Source organism: Lactuca serriola, chromosome 1 (assembly GCF_051521515.1).
Source record: "Lactuca serriola cultivar US96UC23 chromosome 1, Lser_US96UC23_V15, whole genome shotgun sequence".
Classification (NCBI taxonomy): domain Eukaryota; kingdom Viridiplantae; phylum Streptophyta; class Magnoliopsida; order Asterales; family Asteraceae; genus Lactuca; species Lactuca serriola.
Window position 1 is genome coordinate 55369017 of NC_136408.1, and position 14317 is coordinate 55383333.

Consider the following 14317-nt stretch of genomic DNA (forward strand, 5'->3'; position numbering starts at 1 on the left):
ACTTCTGGTGCAAAGGGGAAGAGTTCGAGGTGATTGCAGTGCACACACTATTTGTTCCACATTTTATGATTACTCTGATGTTTTATGATTAGGATGATATATTTGGATTTTCTATGAGTATAAAGATGTTTAGACAATTCTTTTGGCTAATTAAACATTAAAAAATTTTGGTCTATATTTTTATGACGTTACAAGCGGCATGTCAGAACAAGGTATACCATGGCGTCTCTTTTGTTAATAATAAGCCCTATTTGTCACACCTCATGTATGTCGTTGATGTGTGGTTCAGTGGGGAATGGTTCTTTGTAAATATGCTTAATTTAATTGGATGCTTAGATGTTTCTATCAAGTATCCAACCTAAATGTAAGCTTTCACAAGATTAAGATTTAGCATATTAGTTTTTAAAGCCTTGAAATATCTAGACTTGCCTCCATTGTAAATTTGGAGTCCTTATTGGATCGAATATGAAGCTTGTAAAAAGCTGGACCATAATCATTGATAGTTTCCGTCACACCCCTGGCCGGCGACAAAAGCGTCGGGGTATTGACATAACGTTGGATCACAATTAACACACACATAGTGAACAATACAAAAACTTATAATAATATTACATACCTTCATAAATCTTACTACAAGGATTACATTGTTTGGAACTCTGAAAGTATGATAATATAGAACAAGTTCAGCAAAACGTAATTCAAAATAAAACAAATGTGTGAACATATCGGCCAACAATAAAGACAAGGAAATAGATTTTCCATGAAACACGAAACGTGTACTCCAGCTCCTAAGTTCCTGAGTATACATGCGTTCAAAATACGTCAACAAAAATTGTTAGTGAGTTCCACAGGTTTTGATTCTACGTACTTTGATAACCAAAAGTGTGTTTTCTATAAATATAATTGAATATCAACTTATATAAATTAAACGTATTTTTTCTAACTAAAAAGTGTAAAATGAATTGTTTAAGTGCTTGTAATCCCATACAAGTGAGGGTGTTGTTTATATTAAAAATTATTAAGTATAAGTATAAGTTAATAAACAATAAAAGTCATATCGTAAAGTTTATTAAGTATTATTTTACTTAATAAATTAACCGACACTTATCTATTGAGCAAAATATTCCCAATATATATAGTCATATTTCAACTTGTATGGGTATTCAAACTTTGAATAAATACTATTTCAATTCTATACGTGCGTTTTTAGAGTGTACTCCGGGTCAATAATGAGTTTATAACCAAACTATGGACAAGAAAGCTTTTGAAAAATCACTGCAGAAGGGGAGTGACGAGAACATCACCAACGCTTCATCTACATCATGAAAAAAATGTAGAGAACGAACATTAATGTCCATTTCAACTTGTCAGACGTAGGTTCTAGCTAGCAACCACAGATGGGGTTGTCAACCCGTATAGATATATACCAAAAGTTTCACACTCCTTACGTGTGTCATCCTCATTTTTACGACCAGAAACGACTGATTTGTTTATTTTTATTTAATCAGGGTATTCTTTTAAAAAGATTGATTATGCGGAATTTGTCCCAAAAACATGATAATAATATTGTTAAATCATTTTCGAAGAAATGTGTTTTATTTATAAAACTCGGCATGTCATCGTCAATACAAAAAAATAAGCATACACAAGTCTTACGTTATCTTAGACTAATAGAATACATCTCCTTGAATCTCTCATCATGCATGCAACTTTGTACTATTACCTGTGATACAAAGAAGCTAAGTGGATCAGGTTGGGAAACCTGGTGAGTACATAGGGTTTTCAACCACCATATTATAATCTTTATTTATATATATTCTTCAGCATTAAAATTTTCAAATAACCTAATTACCCCACTCTCGTTATCTTCACTTCCTAATCCTAATATGATGATCTCGAGGGATATTTCTTATCAGACTTTTATTAACAAGAAACTATAATTCCTAGATTCATTAGGCATGGAAATATGATATTACTTTGGGTAAACATGGCAACATGACAATACATTAGTACTTTGGATAGGCACAACAGTACAATACTTGGCTAGGCACAAGAGGCACGACAATACAATAGTACTTCGAATAAACACGAAGGTACAAAAGTACTTGGGATAGACACGACAAACACGGCTTATTATTTTGCACAGTTCTCACCAACCTAGCACAACTACTATCTCACACGACTCTAGCATGAACTCTCATTTATTATCTCACACGACCCATTATACCCAATCATATTATTAAGTTTGATAATATATATTTAGTTTAATGAAATAATAACTATATCAAGTTACACACACACATATATATATATATATATATATATATATATATATATATATATATATATATATATATATATATATTAAACACAACAAGACAACGCACATAGAATTTAAGCGATTAGAATACTTGTATCTATGTGTAAGTTTGAAAGTAACTATGCATTCACCTGATAAAAGTAGATGATTGATGTTAGGGCAGCGCTTCGCCTTAACACTTTTCCAAAAGACCTAGATGCATATATTGCTAAGTCTTAGTTTCGTGATCCTGGAGACTATAATAATTATAGTCTAGATTTTGAGATAATCCTAATGTCTGCTGATCTATAGTTGATAAGGGATAACCATGTAGGATCATATCGGAGGTAGGGTCCGTTTGGTATACAGTTTGGAAATCCCACTTTAATAACCTCACTAAATCCAGCCAATATATCATCCTCGTAAGTAGATCAATCAGTATAATGACTTGTAATTACTGATAAATCTTATTTATAGGTTCATAATAACGACTTATAACTATAAATATAAGTTAAACAGAAAGAATGAGACTGTAACTTAACTTACAAACATTTCTTGGACAAAAATCCCGAAATTGCACTAGTAGAGATTCTACTTGCTGGCTATTACTACTTCAGGGATCGCAAGGCCTCACCGAAGGCTAAAACTAAGAGAATATGGGCTAGAATCGAAAGCAACTCGAGAGAGAAGAACTTTGGGAGGTGTGGGAAGAGAATGAGGCTTGACCTCCTATTTATAGCCATTTGGGGGTGCGTGGCGTGCAAAAGGAGTGCATGTCGTGCATTTTAAGGCTATGTCTCCCCAGCCACTTTGCGCCACGTGTCGGCCTCTCCGTGATTCGCGTTTTCATATTCTAGAAGTATGTGGCGCGCACCCGGCGTGCACTACGCGGAGTGTAAATCCCAGATTTTGTAAATTCCATAACTTCTTCGTACAGACTTCAGTTTTGACTTTGTTTTTTCCACGTGTAGCTCTCAATGAGTACTACAACTTTCCTTTAGGCTCAATCGGCTAATTTTGACTTTATTTTTAGCCCTTATTTTTATCTGATTTAATGATTTTGCAAAAATCATAGCTCTTTCATAATGACTCTGATTTTTTTGTTCCTTTTACCAAAATTCCTCTCTTAAAGAATACTATGACTTTCATTTTGGTGACTTTACCCAAAATTCAATCATTCTCTTCCTACCTTTTAACGTCCCACATTCCTTGTGCGAGACTGACTTTTATATCTTTATAAAAATCATATGTAATTCATATAGAGTCGGATTTCTACGAAATTCATATTTTTTGAATCGGGACGAAATGTACTATATATGCTTTGGCGTATTTATTTTTACGATTTACGGACGAAAAGGCTGATTTTTCCTATATATTTCTTAATAGGAAACTTGTATTATATGTTAAATTCTTAACCCGATTCTGTGTGTGTTACATTATGGATTAACAGTTATAACACAGATGGCTTTACTAAGTTTTCGTATTCTTAGTTAATGAAGAGTACTTCTCATATAGGAAATCCTGAGTTTAACAAATCTAAAAGTGTGCGTGCATTTAAGTCCTAAACATTAGTTACAAGTTTATGAGACTATTATTTGTTCAAATCATTTAAAAATGCTAACCCAAGTCTTAAAACTTAAAGTATAAACTTTATTAGACTTGGCGTTCAAAAACTATATCAAGGTTTTCTAACAAAAACCACGCAGCAAAATGTTTGGATTTTAACCAAAACCAGATTTCAACCAATATAAAATCAACCATAACAAAGCAAATATGTAGTTTATAAAGCAAATATATATATATATATATATATATATATATATATATATATATATATGAAACATCCCAAAAATACGACCCGAAAATTTTATTTTTAATATAACAAAATCGTAAAACTGAGTATCACATAATAAAACCATACGTGCGTATCTCAAAACCATACTAAAATACTGTGAGAAAAACTGTGTCACAACTGTATCAAAACATATCTAAGAAACTGAATCAACTCCCAGGACAAAAACTGAAGCTGTGGTGTGTGCGGTGCCATCATCCCGAGCTCTTCCCTTTACTTGCGGAAGTACCTGAAACCAAAACTGAAACCGTAAGCACGAAGCTTAGTGAGCTCCCCCAAACTACCACATACCACACAATAACAAATAAAGCACATACTGGGCCTTGCCCACTGCATCGGACCGAAGTCCGGAACTAGCTGCATCGGACCAAAGTCCGGAACTGACTGCATCGGACCGAGGTTCGAAACTGACTGAATCGGACCGAAGTCCGGAACTAGTTGCATCGGACCGAAGTCCGGAACTGACTGGGACCTTGTCCCCCTGCATCGGACCGGATTCCGGAACCAAATGCATCGGACCGAAGTCCGAAACTGTCTGAACATAGCATAACATAAACACATATTTGCTAACATAACCTATATACTGCATCGGACTGAAGTCCGGAACACATAACACAAAACATGCTTGAATCACAAAGACATCAAGCACTCTAACTACTGCATCGGATTGAAGTCCGAAACTATTGCTAACTAAACGGGCCGGCATTGTGGCCGTAGACCCGTTCTTACTGGAAGTAAACTCACCTCGTGAACTGGCTGCTGAGTGTATGGCTCTGGAAGCTATCTGCTGCTGCTCCGGTATCTCCCCGGCTACAATTCCATAAACACACTCAATCAAATACTAATCACTGTATTGGGGTAAAATGACTCTTTTACCCCTGGTCAAAGTCAACTCTCCCTGTCAAAGTCAACCTACAGTTGACCTGACTCGCCGAGTTGGGCCGCCAACTCGCCGAGTCCCTATTCTCACTTCTCAACCCTACTTGCTGCTACTCATCGAGTATGGCATCAACTCGACGAGTTCCCTTTCGATTCTAAAACTCAGACTATCTGCATCCGACTCGACGAGTTGTTCTTGAGCTAAGAAGATTGCCTTGGACTCACCGAGTCGTATGAACAACTCGTCGAGTCCCTCCATTACTGAGTTTGACCTCCAACTCACTGAGTCCACTCTACTACTCACTGGTCCCCACTCGGCATCACTCAAAAGGGGAAAAATCGTGGACTCGCGACTCGACTCGCCGAGTCGCATGCATGCAGCTACTCTAAAATCGATTCTGCTTGAATCCAGCGCATAAAACTTATAGATCTGGGCTCCCTTAGCTCGATTAACACGTAAAGATTCTATCTTTACGTGCCCATATGCACCCATGAAGATTAAAAGGCTCAAAAAGCACAATAAAGGCTAGATCTAGGGTTCTCAAGCAAGGAAACCTCGAAAAGGCACTAGATCAGGGCTCTAACACTCCTAAATGAACAGATCTAGGGATATCTCAACCCAACAAGGCATCCATACAACTATAAAGCTTGGAAAATACATTAAACTAGCCTTAGAGGTGTTCTAATGGAGGTTTTAAGTACAAAACAGGGTAATTCCGAGACATACCTCAATGAACTCTGACTTTGGCCTTGGATCTTTGCTCTACTCTTCCTCCTTTTGGTCCTTTCTTCTTTTTCTTCTTTAATCCTTCAAGAATCCACACAAAAATACTTAAATAATACAAGGAATTGTTTAGGGTTTCTCACAGGCTCTCTGAGGGTGAAGGAGGTGAGTTTGGGGCACATAACATTGCTTAAATAGTGAGCAAACTCGGGGATTTAGGGTTTCTTCCTGGCAGGCGGACTCGCCGAGTCCTGAATATGGACTCACCGAGTCGCCGACTTACACGTGCTCGAAATCCAGTCCCTACTCGACGAGTCGGGCTATAGACTCGCCGAGTCCTTCTTGAAAACTTCTAAATAAATACCATGGAAGCAACATAATAGAGACGGGTCGTTACAATTCTCCCCCACTTGTCTCAGACTTCGTCCTCGAAGTCTGCTACGACTGAATCTACAAATAACTCCGGGTAGTGCTGTCTCAACTCCTCCTCAGCCTCCCACGTCCACTCAGACCCCTTCCGGTGCTGCCACTGCACCTTCACTAACTGAATTACCTTGTTCCTCAAGGTCTTTGTCTTCCGGTCCAGAATCGCGACCGGCCTCTCAATATAATTCAGGCTGCTATCAACCTGAATATCTTCTAAGGGAACAACTGCTGACTCATCCACCAAACACTTCCTTAACTGAGACACATGGAAAGTGTTGTGGATCTGGCTAAGCTCTGCTGGAAGATCCAACCGATAAGCAACCCGACCCACTCGGGCCAAAACCCTGAAAGGACCAATGAACCTGGGGCCCAGTTTGCCCCTCTTCTGAAACCTTATGACACCCTTCCAAGGTGAGACCTTCAGAAGGACCATATCGCCCACCCGGAACTCCAAGTCTGAACGCCTCCTGTCGGCGTAGCTCTTCTGCCGACTCTGCGCAGTCTGTAGTCTACTACGAACCTGATGAATCAACTCGACCGTCTTGAGCACCACCTCTATGCTCCCAATGACCCGCTGACCGACCTCGCCCCAACAAATCGGGGTCCTGCACTTCCTCCCATAAAGCATCTCAAAGGGAGGTCGATCAATGCTCGCATGATAACTGTTGTTATACGAAAATTCCGCTAACGGAAGATACGTATCCCAATTGCCACCGAAGTCTAGGGCACATGCCCGGAGCATGTCCTCGAGAGTCTGAATTGTCCTCTCGCTCTGCCCGTCCGTCTGAGGGTGGAAAGCGGTGCTGAAATGGAGATGAGTGCCCATCTCGTCGTGAAACCGCTTCCAGAATCTGGATGTAAAACGGACGTCTCGGTCTGACACCACCGATACCGGCACTCCATGACGTGCCACTACCTCCCGCACATAGATATCGGCTAACTTTTCCGCCAATATGCTCTCCTGGATCGGTATGAAATGAGCACTCTTCGTCAACCGATCCACTATTACCCAAATCGAATCTACCCCACGTGCGGTCCTGGGAAGCTTGGTGATAAAATCTATGGTGATGTCCTCCCATTTCCACACGGGAATGTCTAACGGCTGCATCTTGCCGTGAGGCCTCTGGTGTTCTGCCTTGACCTTCCTGCAGGTCAGGCACCTCTCTACATACCAGGCGACATCCCGCTTCATGCAGGGCCACCAGTAATCGGGTCGAAGATCTCTATACATCTTCGTCGCCCCTGGGTGGATAGAAAATCGAGACTTATGAGCCTCGTCCATCAACACCTACCGTACTCCGCCCCAGTACGGTACCCATACTCTCCCATGAAGGCTCAACAACCCCCGACTATGATAATCAAACGAAGCTACTCGGCCCACTATCCTCTCACACTTCTGTCTCTCCTCCTTGAGGCCCTCAACCTGAGCCTCCCTGATCCGTTCCAACAACGGAGTAAGTACTGTCATCCTCAGACATAAGTCTCTGATAGGGGCTGCTGTCACCTTGCGGCTTAGGGCGTCGGCCACTATGTTGGCCTTCCCTGGATGGTAAAGGATTTCACAATCATAATCCTTCAGCACATCCAACCACCTCCTCTATCTCATGTTTAGATTCGGCTGATCCATAAGGTACCTCAAACTCTTGTGATCCGTGTAGATGGTACAACGGACCCTATTAAGGTAATGTCTCCAAATCTTGAGGGCAAACACAACTGCCCCCAGCTCTAAATCATGGGTAGGATAGTTAGCCTCGTGAAGCTTCAACTGTCTCGAGGCGTAAGCTATCACATGGCCTCGCTGCATCAATACTGCTCCCATACTTGTGATTGAGTTGTAACACCCAGGATTTTGAAAGCCAAGAAAGTAAAGGAAACCCTAAATTTAAGAGGGACTCGACGAGTCAAAGGAAGGACTCGGCGAGTCGGAGCGGGATCCGGGTCGATAAGAAAGTGACCGACTCGACGAGTCAGCCATTTGGACTCGGCGAGTCTGGTCTGTGCGAGGAAAACCCTAAATCCGGGGCTTGGAACCTATTTAAACGTCTCAATCTTCTTCCTAGGGCTCCTTTACAGCCTCTCACACCCAGAACGCCGCACCTTAAGCCCCCATTGTGTTCATTCAAGTTTTTAGCCATTTTTGAGTGGTTTTAAGGAAGAAGAAGGAGTGGAATTCTTTGAAGCATCAGGGAGAGGCTTTGGATCTGAAGTTTGGGAAGCATTTCAGAGCATTGGAAGGTATCAATTCGTTTCCCTTCTTTAGATTTTCCTTGGTTATGAGTTTTGAGGCTTTTGAGCCATGTTTAAGACCAATCTTGAGCTTGAGGTCCAGATCTGAGGTTGCTACCTCAGATCCATGCTTGTTTTGGTATGGAATCCCATAAGTAGCAGCCATTGGGTGGAAATTGGAGTCTCTTGGTCCTAAACCCTAGCTATGGGTGTATTTTGCCTAGATCTCACTCTCTACACGTAATGTTTGCAACTTTACGTGGGAAAATAGGCTTGGGGAGGGTAGATCTACAGTTTGGAGCTCATGCATGACTCGGAAGTCCTCTGCATGTAAGTGGATCTTAGTGGACTCGACGAGTCCTTCGAGTGGACTCGGCGAGTAGCTTGAAGATGAGGAGGAACTCGACGAGTGGGATGAACAGCTCGTCGAGTCGGATGAAGATAGGCATGAACTCGGCGAGTTGGACGAAGATTGTCGTGTGCTCGGCGAGTCTGTTCTTAGACTCGGCGAGTCAGGTCGAGTGGTCCCAAACCCTTCGAGTTAAGACTCGAGTCAGCGAGTCGAGCCAGGACTCAGTGAGTTGGACAGGACAGGAATCGGGAATCAGTAAACTCGGCGAGTCAGGGGCTGACTCGGCGAGTAGAGTCGCGAGTGGAAGGACTCTGGATTTGTGAACTCGGCGAGTCAGTAGGGTGACTCGGCGAGTAGGGTTGACCTGGAAGGTTGACTTTGACCAGGACATTGACTTGGACCAGAGTTGACTTGGTTGACCTTTGGAGGTCAGTTAGGCTAAGTGTTGGATTGTTATTGGTAGCTCGGGGAGCTAGCGGAGCAGCAGTTCGGAGTTAGCGGTCAGGTAGCGGTCAAAGGGGTTAGCAGCAGCAGTTCAGCAGTATCAGGTGAGTTTCCCTTTGTATGAATGGGTCGACGGCCACAATGCCGACCCATGTAGTTATGAGTAGAAGACCCGGGGGTTAGCCCTAGGCACAGTATGCTAGTATGATATTTGGACGAGGTCCAATGACAGAGGGCGGGTGCCCAAGGAGCGGTTTATGTGATAGTTTATACTTGTTGTCTGTGTGATACTTGTATGTGCCTGGTAGGGAGGTGAGAGAGGGCGAGGTCCCGTATCTCACCAATAGCAGAGTGTGGATGGTGTTCCACATTTCAGTAGCAGCAGAGCAGGGGCGAGGCCCAAGTTAGGGAAGGAGTGAGGGTGGGCTGGGCCCGAACCTCACTATCAGCAGGAGTATGGACGAGGTTCCATGACTCATCAGTAGCAGGATTCGGGCGGGGCCCAGAGATAGGCGAGGCCTTAGAGTAAGAGTTGTTAGTATATGTTTAGCTTATGTAATGTTATGTGATACGTTTATGTGCTATTATATGATAGTGGGCGAGGCCCTGTGACAGGCGAGGCCTAAGTGAAACAGATCTGTATCCGAGCGGGGCTCGAAGCCAGGCGGGGCCTGGAGCGGCGGGGCCGTTATAACGGGCAAGGCCCGAAGTAGAAGGGCGAGGCCCAGGCTAGCGGGCGTGGCCCAGAATGTGCAGTATGTGTTTTTGCGTGGTATGTGGTAAGGTGGGGAACTCACTAAGCTTCGTGCTTACGGTTTTCAGTTTTGTTTTCAGGTACTTCCGGTAGCGGAGGGAGGAGCTCGGGGTGATCGCATGGCACACACTATAGATTAGTTAGCCTGGGAATGTTTACTCTGATAATAAACAAGTGTTTTGAAAACTTATACTCAGATTATGTTTTGGAATGATGTCTTTGTTTAAAGTAATGTTTTATTAAAAAGAAATTTTTGGTCTTAAATTTTGGGATGTTACATGAGGCATCATAGTAGACTACAAAATCCTCTACTCCCTCTGGCAGGGTAAGGATCGGAGCCTTGCACAACCTCCGCCTGAGGGTCTCAAATGCTGCCTGCTGCTCAGGCCCCCAACAAAACACCACCGACTTCTTGGTCAGTCGGGTGAGCGGCGCTGCTATCTTGGAGAAATCCTGAATGAATCTCCGGTAATACCCTGCCACCCCTAGGAAGCTCCGAATCTCGGATGGAGACTTCGGGACCTCCTACTGCATCACGACCTCTATCTTGGCCGGATCTACTAAAATACCTTTCTGGTTGACGAGGTGACCAAGGAACTGCACCTCGCGCAACCAGAACTCGCACTTGGAGAACTTTGCGAAAAGTCTCTCCCTCCTCAGAACTTCTAGCACCTCCCTCAGGTGCTCCTCATGCTGCTCCTGCGTCTTGGAATACACCAGGATATCATCTATGAATACTATCACAGACCGGTCCAGCATCGGCCTGCACACACGATTCATGAGGTCCATGAACGCGGCTGGAGCGTTGGTGAGCCCAAATGGCATCACCATAAACTCGTAATGACCATACCTGGTCCTGAAAGCAGTCTTCTGCACATCCTCATCTCTGACTCGCATCTGATGATACCCGGAACGTAAATCGATCTTGGAAAACCAAGACGCTCCCTAAAGCTGGTCAAACAAATCATCTATCCTCGGGAGTGGGTAACGGTTCTTCACCGTTACCTTATTCAACTCCCGGTAATCTATACACATACTGTGCGACCCGTCTTTTTTCTTCACAAACAAAATCGGAGCTCCCCAAGGCGAACTACTCGGTCTGATGAAACCTTTGTCTAGCAGCTCCTGCAACTGCGTAGACAACTCATGCATCTCAAGGGGAGCTAACCGATACGGTGCCTTAGCTATCGGCGCCGCACCCGGAATCAGATCAATCCTGAACTCGACCTGTCTCTCTGGAGGTATTCTAGGCAAATCCTCTGGGAATACATCAGGGTAGTCTCGTACTACCGGAACATCATCTACTGCCACCTTACCCTTCTTCCGGGCATCCAAAACATAAGCTATATATCCGGCGCAACCCTGCTGAAAATAGCGCCTCGCTCTCGCGGCTGAACAAAAAGCTGGTCCGCGCTGTGGCCTCTCGCCCTGAATCACTAACTCTCCCCCACTGGGAGTGTGAACCCTCACTAGCTGCAGCTCGCAATCAATCACCGCCCCATTGGGACTCAACCAATCCATGCCTACTATAACCTTATTCCCTCGCAGGGGAATAGGGACCAAGTCCACCGAAAACTTCTCGTCGAACAACTGAAGAGAACATCCTCTATGCAGTCTGGCGACCCTCACGGTCCTGTCATCTGCTATCTCAACCTCTAGTGGACAATCCAACTCCCCTAGAGCTCTACTAAATCTCTTGCTAAGCGCTAGCGATACAAACGATCGGGTAGCCCCTGAATCAAATAATACTGTAGCAGAAATGCCGTTCACAGAGAACGACCCTATACAAAACATATAACCATAAGAAATAATCAATCAATAATAATATAGAGATGAAGGGAAGATACATACCTGTCACCACATCAGGAGTCGCTCGTGCCTCCTCTGCTGTCATCTGAAAAGCTCTACTCTTCGCCACTGGCGCCTCGGCTCGGCCCTGCCGGCCATCTGTAATCCTCAAAGTAGCAGGGGCAGGTGCAGCCACCTTCCCTGCTACAGCTAAACTCGGACACTGGGACTTTTTATGTCCCCTCTGATTGCACTGAAAGCAAATCAGATCTGATGCTGCAATGGCGGTAGCAGGGGCCGTACAATCCCTGCTCAAATGCCCAGTCCGACCGCACTTGTAGCAGCCGGAACTCCCTGCCTTGCACACCCCATCGTGCAATCTCCCACACTTGCCACATCGACCGTGGCTATGCTGACTCCTGGATCTGTGATCTGAAACCTTGGGCTTTTTGCCCGAACTACCTGTACCCGAAACCGCCTCCGGTTTCCTCTTCTTCTCCATCTCAAGGTCAATCTCCCTCTCCCGGGCCCTAGCAATCATGTCATCCAGCGTTTTACAGCTGGACCGGCTCACAAACTGGCGGATATCGCTCCGCAACATCTCATGATAATGGGCCTTCTTCATTTCCTCATCGGCTGCATACTGAGGAACGAGAAGAACCCTCTCCCTGAACTTGGCGGTGATCTCCGCCACGGTCTCTGTAGTCTAGGTGAGGTCCTGAAACTCTCTGGCTAACTGCTGCACCTCAATAACCGGTGCAAACTCCGCCCTGAACCTGGTAGAGAAATCAGCCCAGTTCATGGCATCTAGCGCTGCATCATCTCCAATGGTATGTTCGACCTCTTCCCACCAATCCCGTGCCCTGTCCTTCAGAAGACAGGACATCAATCTAACCTTGTCCCCCTTGGGACACTTGCTCGTGCGGAAAGCGTTGGCCACATCCGCCAACCATCTAGTACTCGCTATGGGGTCCCGCGCCCTGTGGTAATCTGGAGCTCCACATGCCCTGAACTCCTTGAACGTAAGTGTGCGCTACCCCATCATGGCCGCCACCTCGGCACGGAAGGTGCCCAAACTCTCATCTATCAGCTCTAGGATACCCTCCTTGATCGAACCGAAGATCACAGGAGTCTGCTCCAGTATGATACGAGTAATCTATGAAGAAAGAAACTCTCTGGTCTGCTCATCCATACGCTCGACCCCTGAGCCTGATCCTGATCCCTCCCCGGCACCGGTACTGCCGTCTGCTAGCCTTGAACGCAAAACCACCATTCTGAAACACATCATGGCAACATCAGAAAACTGAAATATCTCAAGGTATCATTGATACTACTACTAGCTTCCTGGTCTTGCCTCAGCCTTCCTTGATTCGAGTATGGATCCTTTGCTTTCAGTAGTACGGGCCCATACTACCTTCCACATCTATCCGTACTTTCCTCAAGAACTGCCTTGACTCCACCAAGTCACTACTACTACTACTGATCTCGGCTACTCTCATCCTAGGCTTGCCCTAGGGAAATCTCTGACTCCACTCAAACCAGTCCTCAGCTGCCGAATGCCTCCTTATAATGCTAATTAGCCATCACCTGAATACCATCACATGTGATGAGGCTCAGATAATCATTCGAGTAAAAGGCTCGTCCCTATAACGGTTGGACTCAAACAAGAGCTGCGCAGTAGGGCTAAATCCAGCACTCTGAGATTATTCAACCCTGATCACATGTGATGTGACGTATTCACCTAATGGCTAACTCCCATCACTCAGAGTCCCACAAAGCACAAAGCAAGCAGCATTCGGATAAAGGAAACATACTCAGGCAAAACTATTCTTATAACAAGAAACTGTACTAGCATACAATGCTAAGCTCATACTATCAGACATAACCTACACAGGCTATCCTACTACTGTCTACTCAATACTAGCATGAAATTCTTATCAAGCTGAAACACATAAAGAAGGCACATAAGGCATCCTCCTAGATCCTTAGTCCTATACTAGCATGTTGTTCTACTGAAACTGAAACTGAAACTGGAACTGGAACTAAAACTGAAACTGAAACTTGTATGGGTAATTTGGGAGTACTTACTTGAACTCGGCTGATCGCATGCACTACACCCTTATCTCGTTTAAAAATTCTTTTCTTTCTAAGTGCTTTTCAAAATTTCCTTCGAAAACATTTTCTTTTTTGCAAATCTTTTTATCTTTCCCTTAGTTTGAGTTCAGATACACCCGGAAGTGTATCCGAATCCCTCAAACCAAGGCTCCGATACCAACTTGAAACATCCCAAAAATACGACCCGAAAATTTTATTTTTAATATAACAAAATCGTAAAACTGAGTATCACATAATAAAACCATACATGCGTATCTCAAAACCATACTAAAATACTGTGAGAAAAATTGTGTCACAACTGTATCAAAACATATCTAAGAAACTGAATCAACTCCCAGGACAAAAAACTGAAGCTGTGGTGTGTGCGATGCCATCATCCCGAGCTCTTCCCTTTACTTGCGGAAGTACCTGAAACCAAAACTGAAACCGTAAGCACGAAGCTTAGTGAGCTCCCCCAA